Raw genomic sequence first — 12822 nt, 5'->3', positions numbered from 1 at the left:
GAATTACTAGTAAATAGTTTAACAAGATTTCAAACTCCAGTCTGTTTTATTTCAAAGCTAGGGTTTATCCTACTTATGTCATGCTGAATTTTATTTATTCCCTAATTAAAAATATAAATGCAAAGAAGAAAAAATGTTTTGCCTTCTAGAATACTGTACATATGAAAATGTATCTGCATAGTCATACTAAATGTCAAAAGACAAATAAAAAATAGTTTTGAGTTATATTAATAATCTAATATCATAACTATACACACATACATATATATATAAAAATAATGTAGTAGTCATTCTTTTCTGTCAACCTGGCTAGACTACAGTCCCCAGTTATTCAATAAACACTAATTTAGGAAATGTTATGAAGGTATTTGGTAGATGTGATTAAAGTCCATAATCAGTTGACTTTAAGTAAGGTGATTATTCTAGATAATCTGGGTGGACCTGATTGAATGAGTTGAAAGGCCTTTAGAGTAGAACTGAGGATTCCATAAAAAGGAAGATATTCCACCTATGGATTGCAACTTCAACAGAACCTGAGAGTTCCAGCTGCCCTTCCTGATGGCCCGCCCTAAGGATTTCAGACTTGCCTTGTCAACCGTCATATCACACAAGCCAATTCTCTTCATATGTATCTCCTACTGGTTCTCTTTCTCTGGTCAAACCCTGACTGATATATATATCTTCCCAAGTATCTATTTGTAGCCATGTTTCTTAATCTCACCTTTGCAGTAATTTACTTAAAATCACCAAGAGCACTATGGCAGAGACTAGCTAGCCATTAACCAAACCCAGTTCTTCTTCCTCTTGGACACTCATATAGACAATATTTCCCAGCATCCTTTGCAGTTAGATGTGGCCATGTGGCTGAGTTCTGGCCAATAGAGCATGAACAGAAGTGATAACCACTGTTTCCAGGCTTTGCCCATACAACATAACATTTGCAATCCCCCATGCTCTTCCCCCTTCTGTGGTAATTTTAGAAGCCAGGTATTGAAGAATACCAAGCCAATAGATAGAGGGAAACTAGGTTATTGAATCAATGCTTTCACGAAAGCTGCCTGTAGTTCAGGAAAGTCTGTTTTGGGCCTTTCATTAACAAGAATTAAATTTCCATTGTGTTAAGTTACTGAAATTGTTGAATTTAGATTTTACATAAGTTCTGGTACCTTAACTAGCACAAGCCCTTTCCATTCTTTCCATAAGATAAATATTCCAGCTTATTACCAACAAAAGCTTGAAATATCCATCACTACTGTATATGTCTCTTGACTGAATAGCTTAGAGATAAATTCATTGACTTTTACTCTATCTTATTACTTACTGAAAATGCCAAAAATTCCCAAAGAACCAAAACATTCTGAAATGTAACAAAGACCAGAAATATTTAAATTATCTAGATCATTGAAAAATATATTATTTTATTCCACAGAATTATTCTTAAAGTATTTTTAATTAAAGAGAAGCTTATGTCATAAAAAACTAAGAAGATTAATGCAACACACTTCAGATAATTTACAACGTTAAGCATGTCTGCTTACTGTCCCTATGCATTTCAACGTAATAAACCAGAATCTATTGTGCCTCAAAAGGGACTAGCGATTTGCTATTGGTAAAGAAAATAATACATTGTGTGAATGTGAATGAAAAATGTGCACTTCACAGAGATGTGAAGCTGTTCGCATCTCTGACCTACCCTGTACGTGTATTTTGACAATAGCAGTGCTACGTCTGCTGTGGCCTGCCACCTTGTGTTCTCTCCCTAAGTGCACAAGCAATTTTACTTTTTTTTTAGTACAATGAGACATGTTATGAAAGCTCATGTGTCAAGGATTTCAGATATTTTGCTTCAATAAAAAGAAAACTCAAAATCACCTCTTGCCTTTGGCTGCATCTTTGTATGCACAAAGAAGTGGAAATTTAATGCAAGTGTCAAGACCCACATAATCCTGTTATTGAGGGGGAAAAATTAGAGATGAAATGATCCAGACTTGCTGTGCATATTGGTCACATTTTTCAGATTATTCCTCAACCCTCTCCTTTACTGGCTTCCATTGTTTTACTGTGTAGTCTTTATAAAGTGCCTAGAAACTCAGGAGATAAGTTAACTCAGCACTCTTAAGATCTCCGACTCCAGACAATGTACTTTGGTGGAAAGCCAGGTTTATGTCCTTAGGGGAAGCTTTAGGGATAAAATGATGGAAGAGGAGACAGAAAAAAGAGAGTTATAATCACTCATACAAGAAAAAAGAAAGAGATGAGGAGGAATATTGGCTCTGACGAAAAAAAGGTGGATTCAATCAAGTGTATTCATAACTATGGTGAGGGAAAATGAGCTCAATCAGAGAGAATACAACTGATCCTATAGATGACAAGTGTTGATTTGAAGAAAACATTCATAAAATATATAATTTCTTAATAAATCATATACTGAAAAATTGATAAAAAGAAGAGACTTCCATCAGGCAAAGCTTTAAAACTACCTGTTAGAGACTGTCCAATTCCAAAAATACAAATATAGGTATAAAAAAGATCAATTGATTTTTCATATATAATTGATGTTGGAGGATTCAGTGTTCATTGATCTAAAACATATCCACATACGTCTCTGCAACATAGCTATAAACCTTGATAGCAAATACAAATACTTTAGCTGTCACGTACAATTTAATCTCAGTAAAATAATCATATTATTAACTTTGAAGAACTATATCTCTCTACAGAAGAATCTGCAAACTAGCTAAATGCCAAACTTAGATTAAAAACATATTTTTGTACCTTGTTGGTAAACCAGAGTAAATATGTTTCTCATAATCCACCAGTATTTAATGAACATATGATAACTGTCCTATTAAACCTAAATTAAATCCTTATTGGAAAGATAGTTAAAGTGCAACCGCAGCTTCTTTTTATGTAAATTATAACTATTCACAAAGACCAAAAGCAAATCTCAAATGCAAACTTTCTGAAGCGATTATATAGTCTGATTTAGGAGAGTGGAAACTTGGAAACCAAAAGAAAGCAAAACTTGGAGGGAAGGGAGTTGACAGGCATCAATAATTTTTTTCCTTTTAAAATTTTTCTTCTTTTATTTTACACTTTTGCCATGAATTCCACTGGATTCATTCAGGTATCCAAACAGAATTTGGGATCTAAATTGTGTCTATGCTTTCCTCCTGCCTAGCAACCCAAGTGCTTTTGACTGCCTCCCAGAAAAGGTGCCATTTTTCCTTCTGTTTATTTCTCTGTATATCAGCATTCTTCTGTTTGCGTCTGCTTTAATGGCAGCCTTTCAGTATGCCATGCAACGTTTTGCTGAGGGAAGGAAGGTTTCTGACTGACAATCATGGGTAGTAGACCAAGGCTGAGGGTTTGCAGGAAGAACGAAGCATTAGGCCCGTCTCTTGTCTAGGAGCTCTGAGAATGTTTATAGCATATTCTGTGTGAGGAAATGTCTGCAGGAAGGAAAGTCCCCAATAAAGTTTGTTTGGAATTAGTTGTAACCTCCCGGTTTAAGGATATTGCACGATTTGAGGATGACATCAGGTGGGAATAAAAGACAGAAATAAGACCAAAAATGTGTTTTACTTTCTTTTCAGGCAGCCAAGAATAACTTGCTTTGCATGATCATGGAACCACTTCAGTAAAATATTTAAATCTCAGGATTTTATGCATAATAAACCCACAGGAGCATTTAAGCCCTGAAGAACCTCCTTTTCTTAATCCAACCCCATAAATCGCTACTCTGCAAAGCATAAATTATGTGTACCTGAAAAATACGTTCAAACAAGTCTTAACAGGTACGCTATATTACATATCTCTTATTCTTTTGTATGGGCTTGACAAGAACAACCTGGGTACTAGGCACCCTTTTATAATATCAGAACTCTGTATCATTGACTCATCTTGTACCCAGAAACAAACAGGAGGCAAAACTGAATGGCTTGCACAGTATGTCCTCTTTGATATTGTTGTTAGAAATGGATTTAAAACAGTAAAGTGATGCAAAATTAATAAGAATTAACAAACTATTCCAAAACTAACTAATTCATTGTTTATAAGGCCACACCACTCAGTAGTGAACGGAACCAATTATTTGATCAGTGCAATATGACACAGATGGTTAAAATAGTCCTACAATAGTAAAACTTGTATTTTCACATTCTCATTACTCAAAAGATCTCATCAGTTCTATTGAAGAAATGTACCAGGCCAACACATACTATGAGAATTAGACAGAATTCAATAAACAGTTCAGTCGAAGCCAATTAGTCTTACCTCCCAAACAACTAAACCAGAGTAAACTGAAGTAAGATTTGAGATATTTCAGCATATTTCTTGCCATAATGTAGCCCAAGTCTACTATACACAGAACACAATGATTATTAGAGTACCGAAAATTTCATAGGACTCATGCCTCCTGCATGAGAAGGCATTATTTGAAAGAAGATTACACCTTATTCATCTAGCCAAACCCTGAGTTCCAGAGAAATGGGATAAATGAGACCAGGGACAGAAGAGTTCATAAAGTTCTCAGACGTAGTGACCTAGCCATTAAGGAACAACAGTAGAATTCCCTGGCCATCTAAGAGACTACAGGAGAACTCTAATTGCCTTCAAGGAAGAAATATTGAAAGCACAAAAAAACCCATGGGAGGACAAAGGTGACCCAAATAAAGATTCCTCCCTCTTAATTTGGGCTAGGCCCATCCTATTCCAGACCAACCTAGTTTTAGGTCATTTCCCACCTCTTCCATTACTCTTTAAGTTAGTTTTTCCAAAATTGCCTCAGTCTTGTCCCATCTCTCTTATAAAGATGAAGAAGGGAACAGATGTCAAAATATTTTCAGCTGCTTGGAATGAAGACTCTCAATGAAGAGCATTATTTTTGATGTTGCTATTATAATTCTACTGATTCTTTTAAGAGTATCTTGAATCTATTCATCTAATTATGGGTCACAAAGAAAAATGTGTCGCAACTTAGACGGTTTCTTCCTGCCTAAGTCAATCTTTTTAACTTTCAAAATCAACATAAGTCTTTCAGAAGGTCACATCTTTAAGCCAGCCACGATATCATGGCTGGAGAGTCACAAACTAAGCCTGATTTCTCTTTTCTTTTCTTTTTTAATACTAGAATGCCTATTTAGTAATAAAAATACAACTGTTAGGTACTACAGTTAACCTGACTAGTGCATTCTCCTTTCTCCCTGTTGTTCTGAGACGAAGCCTGATTTCTGAAGCCCACTCCACGCTTTGCCCCTACCCATGAATAACTCTTCCCTCTGATTATAGCTTAACACAAAGACTTCCAGCTCTACTCCATGTTTGGGAGCCATCATACTTCCCCCAGCAAGTATATGTGCTTGTATTCCCATTGTTCCCATAACCTCAGACTAGAAAGACACAAAAATGCAAGAAAGACTCCAGTCCAGATGACTACACATGTGCCAAACTGAACTCCAGGATAGTCGAACCCTCCACTTATACAGCCCCAAGTGCCCACTCTGTTATTTCTTGGAGAGAATTTCCACATAGTAATGGGCCACCTTCCACTTCCCTCACACCCACCCAAATGAGTACAAACTTCACAGGGCCAGTACTCAAAAGACTCATTTCAGTCCTTAGATTATTCCACTGTCTAAAATGCTCTCTCTCAATCCACAAGAAAAAAAAAAAGCCTAAAAAATCTTACAGTAAGAATTAAGAAAAAGAATCAGACTGTATTTATTCACTTCACTAGAGCAGAACATTCACATCATTTATCGTTACTCAAGCACGTTCACAACATCCCCTTTACCTTTCTGCAGTTTACAGGTTTGGTTTCCTAAACATGGCATTAGAAAACCTTTACAAATAAAAGAAGTTTTTTTAAAAAGCTGGACTCTCCATCCATAAATTTTTTATTGCTATCTAAAGAGCAGCCACAGGAACTCCCAAGAAGGACAGAGACCAACCCCACGTCTTGAACGTGGTGGTGGTTGTGTCTTCCTTTGTTACTTGTCATCAAGTCTAGATGTTTGTTGTTGTTTTTAGATGAAGAGTCTGTATTATACCTGTAGACAAAAATTTTGATTCTTTATCCATTAAATGTGCCCAGATATATATAAAGAGAAGTGGAGAGATTCTATGCTAAAGAGACATTAAAGTTTTCTTTGTGGAGAGATTCTATGCTAAAGAGACATTAAAGTTTTCTTTGTTTTCACTTTCAAGGAAGACGAGAAATCACTGCAATCTTAGGATTGCAAGGAAAGAAGGAAAAATATGAGGAATAGATGAGTAGGTAAAAAATAAAAAGAAGCTAGATAGAATTTGGGGTATTTTGGAAAGAAATGTTAGTAGACTTCACACAAAAGTGGTAAAATGGTAAAAAAAAAAAAAAAAAAAACCAGCATTTTCTCCCATTCTCATCCACCCACCTCAACCACTGTCAAGTTGAAAACCGTTGATCATTATAAACAAAATATAACAATGGTGAAACACATTCTATTAGATCATTGAATTAGCATTAGTAGCAATTCTACTCTCTATACAAAATGTGGATTCTGCCATTTAGACATAGTACATACTATTTTATATCTTCTTAAATCATCTTGTCTTAATCTTGGAAAAATAATTATTTAATTGGGGAAAGCATAATGAGGAAAATATTTATTTAAAATATGTATTTTATTGTCTTATACTTTCTTTTGTGTTGGCTCTGAAACTTGTACTTGTTTATATTATAGGACTTATTATATCAAATTCAAATTATTTGTGTATATGGCTGACCCAACTAGATCCTGAGCTCTAAATGATAGCTATCATGTCATATTAATCTGTATACCTTCTAACCCAGAGCTCAGTGTTATTGAATATGTGAGCTCAAGACATATTACCCTTATCTATGCAGTACTTTGATTTCAGGTATGGTTTTGTTGTGCCTAGTAAGGATCTATAATCATGAAGAAAGATGTATTTATTAACACCAATTTTAGGAGCATCTCATTCTATATATCTGCATTTCCATCATGAATAAGAAATTCTGAACTTTATATTGATGGTTCACTTTGAAATATACCAGTACATTCAGAAATAAGTCAGGCTTGGGGCCGGCCTGGTGGCGTAGTGGTTAATTTTGCATGCTCATCTTCGGCATCCTGGGGTGGTTTGGATCCTGGGCGCGGAGCTACACATTGCTCATCAAGCCATGCTGTGGTGGCATCCCACATAGAAGAACTAGAAGAACTTACAACTGGGCTGTACATCTACGTACTGGGGCTTTGGGGGAAAAAAAAATAACGGAAAAAAGAGGAAGATTGGCAACAGATTTTAGCTCAGGGCCAAGCTTCCTCACTAAAAAAAAAAAAAAAAAAAAAGTCAGGTATATAGTCTGTGTTTATACCAGAATAACACCTTACACGTTTATGATGTTTCACAACTGTCAAGATACTTTCACACACATTATCTCTCTTTTACCTCACAATCTATATGAAAGATAAGGAACCTGGGGCTCAAAGGTCTTAGAGACTTGGGCAAGGTCTCATGTTTAATGTGTGGAATAGTCAGGATGAGGTTTCCTGAATCATCACCTAACACTCTATCTAATATCCCACAGCCCCTCCAATAGCCAAAAGGACCAGTCATAGCATAGAGACATTATATCTTGAATAAGGGAATTCTATGAACTTCAAGAGCAAACTCAATAATTTACATTCAGTTTGGTCCTCTAGCTTATAATACAATCTTAGCAAACAAAATATCCTAATTAGGAGATTTTACTAACCCTTGTGTAACTCTTTTACAAGATTACACAAGGGTATCATACTATATGAGTTGATTTTTTTAAAAAAACTTTCTTCTATTATTTAAATAATAGATAAGAGGGAAGAATTCAATGTGATTGAAAGTGATTTGACTTAACCCTTTACAATCATAGTGAAGATTTTCTAGCTTCTTCACAATTTTATTTCAGTGGTGTTCAGTTAAGGAAGCTGTAATCCAAGGAGAGAGTCCCATCAGATCAAGAGATTGCTAGCTAAACACCAGCTACATTTTACCCATCTAAACACATTTTATCCATCTAAAAAGATACAGGTGGGATAGACATCACCCACTCCACTATTCCCCACTCACCACATCCAGCTACTTTGGCAGCAGAATGGAACTCACATCTTCCAACAATCTCTTCCAGTTCCTTAATTCCATTACTCTAACTGGCTGCACCACAATCAATAGTCAGACTTCTTCAGTTATATCAAAAAGATTTACATATATTTGAGACGTTAAAATAGGAGGGAAATAGGTTGATGCCTTACATTACGTTTTTTTATGTCTGAATTCCCTTTCTGTATTCAAATACTTCTTTTCTCCCCTAGTGAAATGGAAACTTATCTCATAATGTTAAAACTTAAAAATGTCAAGGGTTTATATCTGAGATTATATATATGTTATATATATATATATAGGTTATATATATGTTGAAGGTTATTCAATCAGTATTAAGTCCATATGGGTAAAAATGATTTCGGCCTTGATATCATTATGTCACTAGCATCTACTCAAATGCCTGGAGTTAGCTGCTCAATAAATATGAAGGGAAGAAAGGAGAGAAAGGGGGAGGGAGTGGGGAGGGTAAGAGATGAATAATTTGACCTAATGAAGAATTTGGCAACTCATTTATTTCAAGCTCTTTGGAGCATAAGCATACTATAGAATAAAGTGAACAGAATAAAATACTTTGCTCTTTGTTTCATAGTAAAATATTCATATTTACTCCAGTAAAATTGTGCTCTGCTTTTTTATTTACGTCTTGGTCACTAGTCATTGAATGGACATTAACTGTGCTAGAAAATAAAACCTGCATAATTAACTCAAACGCTGTCTGTGGCACGTCCTTAGTGTGGCAATTCTGGTCTACCATCCTCTCATCTACACTTTTTTACACTATTACTACAAGTCAAAATATACTATTTGAGCGCAGTTCCTATTTGCTATGATAATTTAAATTTGTGTTCTGTGACTGCGACTTCTACATGTGTCCACATCAAGGAAGCAATGCGCATGCAGCAGCACCCAGAAATTGCAAGCAAATACAGGATTTACACAGGAAGTTCCCAGTTTCTTGTCATTCTGCTCTGCATTCTATTTTTGTATGCTACTTTGAAAGTAAATTTTGGTATCTAAAATGTGGATTCTTTCTTTATTTTTCACTAGATTTTGAATATGCCCACCTGAATAATGTGACTAAGTAGGAAAGAACAGTTTGCATGATAAAACCCCAATCTTCTAACCATTAAACTCCTTTGGAATGCCAGAGATAAATTCAATTTATATTTTCAGGACATCAATTCGATAGGTTTTAGATTTCTCCTCCTCATATCTCTTACTACCACCATATCCAAATTCTAACAAATTCTTTGATTTCCCATTCTCTACTTTTTCACAAAAGACAATTCTCCTTTTGTGAGACTGACCAGCAACAGCAAATCACCAAGTCACTTTCCCACAGTCACTGGGAGCTCCTTGCTTTTCACTGACAGACTAATTAACATGAGCCAGTATGTTACGTGCATCGTATTTAATGATGATACTTTGGCCTATCCAATCTTCTTTCATGTTAACACTAAACACTATTCCATAATCATGATTTGTCCTTTTAGAGAGAGAGAGCTTCATCCAAAGCAGTCTGAGACAATAAGAAAAACTCACTCTCCCCTAATTCTAAAGGCACTAGTGAAATACGAGGGGCAATATTTCTCTTCCTTCAATATGTATCAGTCAATGCAGAAGACCAAATATATATTGAATATTGTTGTTCAACTCTTATACTTATCAAATAAGGCCCTTATCATCTAAATAACCAGGACCTTGAGTTTCCTGGTGTTATCAACTGCTGAATTCATGCCAATTTCTCTCTTGTTCATATTTCAGTGCAGGCTAAGCGGCAACCACACTTGTTCTGCTTTATCGAAGACGGTAGTCCAACCAAAAAAATAATTGGATATATCTGTTTCCTGTTTCACAAAGCTGGCATTTTGCTTTCGGCACTCTTCACTGCATTAACGCTTCTCTCAATTAGGCAGTGAGAGGAGAGGGAAAATATGCACACAGTGCACTCTGGCATTTCAAGAGCAGTCACTCCAGTCACTTTCAGCAGAGCATGTTGTCTCCTGATTTAATCCCTCTTGTCAGTTGCTCATCATAAACTGTATAAGTATGTCACCTATATTTTACAATTCACAATTCTGCAATGGGAAAGAGTATGTCTATTAACGTACAATAAAAGAGCAAATTTCGAGCCACAGGAAAGCAATTTGCATGCCTTTAAAATTTTATTTGAAATCAGACAATGTATGTTCACTCTAATTGCCAACATATAGTAACTGATAAGTTTTACATATGTATGCATAGAGAGAGAGAGAAGAGAGATCGGTCATCTCTAAGTTTACATAATGATAAGTACGCTTATCCAAAATGAGAACATGGGCAACAGATTTGCAAACCTCAAACTGAGGATTCCCCAGTGTATCTGTGAAAAGTCAGATCTTGCCTAAGCAACTATAACTCAGCATTACAGAGTTGAGTGTGAAAAAAGGCATTCCTTTCTCTACATGAAGTCGTTTCTCCATCAGAGTTAGCAATGAGGCTAAAGACGAGATAATTGCCCTTTGACATGATATATATTTCGAGTTTTACATTTGTCTTTCTGTTACAAAAATTAAAAATGAACAGAAACCTAAGATTTCCTGGATAACCTCGTGTCGAGGGTGTGTGCATCCCGCCATTTAATCTCCCTGCTCACTCACTTTCTGCATGTCTCCCTATGCTCCTTATATCTAACCCATTGTTCTTTCACTTTGCTTTAAAACCTTGTTCTTTCCTGGCCCACTAAAACTTCTATTTTATTGCCAATCATCCTATTGTCGTTCTTCTCTGCCTTTCTATTCAAAATAGTGAAAAAATCCTATTAGTTTATGGCACTTTACATTAGGGGGCACAGACTGAACCCTAGCTGTTGTCGTCTTTAATACATTTACTTAGGTGTTATATGAGGATTTATATGAGAGTCATTTTTTAACTCCATAGAGTAAAGCATTTGAAAGAATAGATTCTTTATGAATAAACTTAAATGTAACTAAGTGTGACCTCACATCTCCTAGCCATGAGAAGCCAGGATTCAAAAGCAAGAAAAAAAATTCCTATATTAAGGAGAAAAAAGATCGTTCTTAGCAAAACTCACTACATGAGGCTGTGGAAGTAAAGAGAGGCTTTGTGTAAGCAACTCCAGCATTTTCGTGCACGTTAATGGAAACGAAGTACTTTAGATAAAAAAACCAAAGATATGATATAGTCTCTGTCATCCAGGAGACAAAAAAGCAATGAGGAGATAAAATACACAATCAATATAAATAGAGCACTAATTGTGAAAAGAGGCACAGAATGAGAGATGGCAAGATGGAGACAGAGAGAAAATGAAGCCTGCACTGTGTGCTGATTGGTGAAAGAGACAAGAAGGAAATATACCATATCTCCCTTTATCTTCACCAAGAAAAAGGTATCAGGCAGAACTGGAGCCCTAGCAAACCCAGAAAAAGGAAAACTTGATAAGCGTTCTACTTGCTTGAAGTTTGGTTATGCACTATGGTGAGCACTGGCTTATTCACTAATTCCACAGGTGTCTATGCCTATCACGTAGCAGGCATTGTCCTAGGAAAGGGAGCTTACATAGCACTTGTCCTCAAGTTGCTATCAGTCTGTTAGGGAAGATGAAGACTCAAAGAGACAATTATAAATGCTCAGTTAGAAAGGCACAGAGACTGTGTGGACGATTATAAGAAGGTCCCATAAAACTCCAGGAAGTTTAAGGAAGATTTATCTGAAGAGGAAGGGAAAGAAAGCTGAAGAACAATGGCCCAAACCAAAGACCTTCCAGAAGATCTGGGGCATTAGAATAGTTATAAACTGATGTCAAAAGTGCTGTCCCTTTTGCCTGCCTTCACTCTTTCCTCTCTCCTCTCTCTCTCTCCTCTCTTTCTCTCTCTCTCTCCGTTCTCCATGCCCCAGGCCCTGTCTCTCATCCCACGTATTCTCCTTCTGATTACAAAACACCAAAGTAAGTGGCAGGGCTCACAGCTTTGGCCTTAACTCAGCTATGGTGGGATTCACGCGTGTCTTGGCATTTATGATGGATCAGTGGGGACGCCTTCTGGGAAATGATTTATGTGATAGTTTTGGAATGAGGAAAGGAAACATTGGGAAAAGACAGAATTTTGTGCGTCCTAGATATTGCTTACCTCACCAAGTCTCATGGACTCTTATCTGAGCCCAAGGGAGGGAAAGGCTGTAAGTCAAAACTGAAGTAGCATTTTCCAGAAAACCCCTGACACAGAAGTACCACTCTGGTGCCGAGTTAACAACTATAAGGCACTTTAACTCCTCAGAAACAAAGATATAACCAATAGATATCTTCCAACTTCTTCAAAGAAAAAGAAGGAGCATTTTGAAGGGGTTATTTCTATTATCATATACTGACAGAATTTTGCAAAACAAAGTCCTTTTCCATCTGTTGGACTCTCTCTCCCTTGACCTTTCTACAGCAGGATTTCTCAACCTCAGCATTATGGGATCAGATCATTCTTTGTTGTGAGAGCTATGTTGTGCATTGTAGGACACCACATCCTACAAAGGCTGACCCCACTAGATGTCAGCAGCACCTCCCCCCTGGTTGTGACAATCAAAAATGTCTCCAGACATTGCCAAATGCCTCTGAGGGGTGCAAAATCATCCTGCTTATGAGGCCGGCCTGGTGGCATGGTGGTTAAGTTCACGCATTCCACTTCAGTGGCT

This window comes from Equus przewalskii, chromosome 2 (assembly GCF_037783145.1).
Source record: "Equus przewalskii isolate Varuska chromosome 2, EquPr2, whole genome shotgun sequence".
NCBI lineage: Eukaryota > Metazoa > Chordata > Mammalia > Perissodactyla > Equidae > Equus > Equus przewalskii.
Note: the sequence above shows the minus strand (reverse complement) of the source record.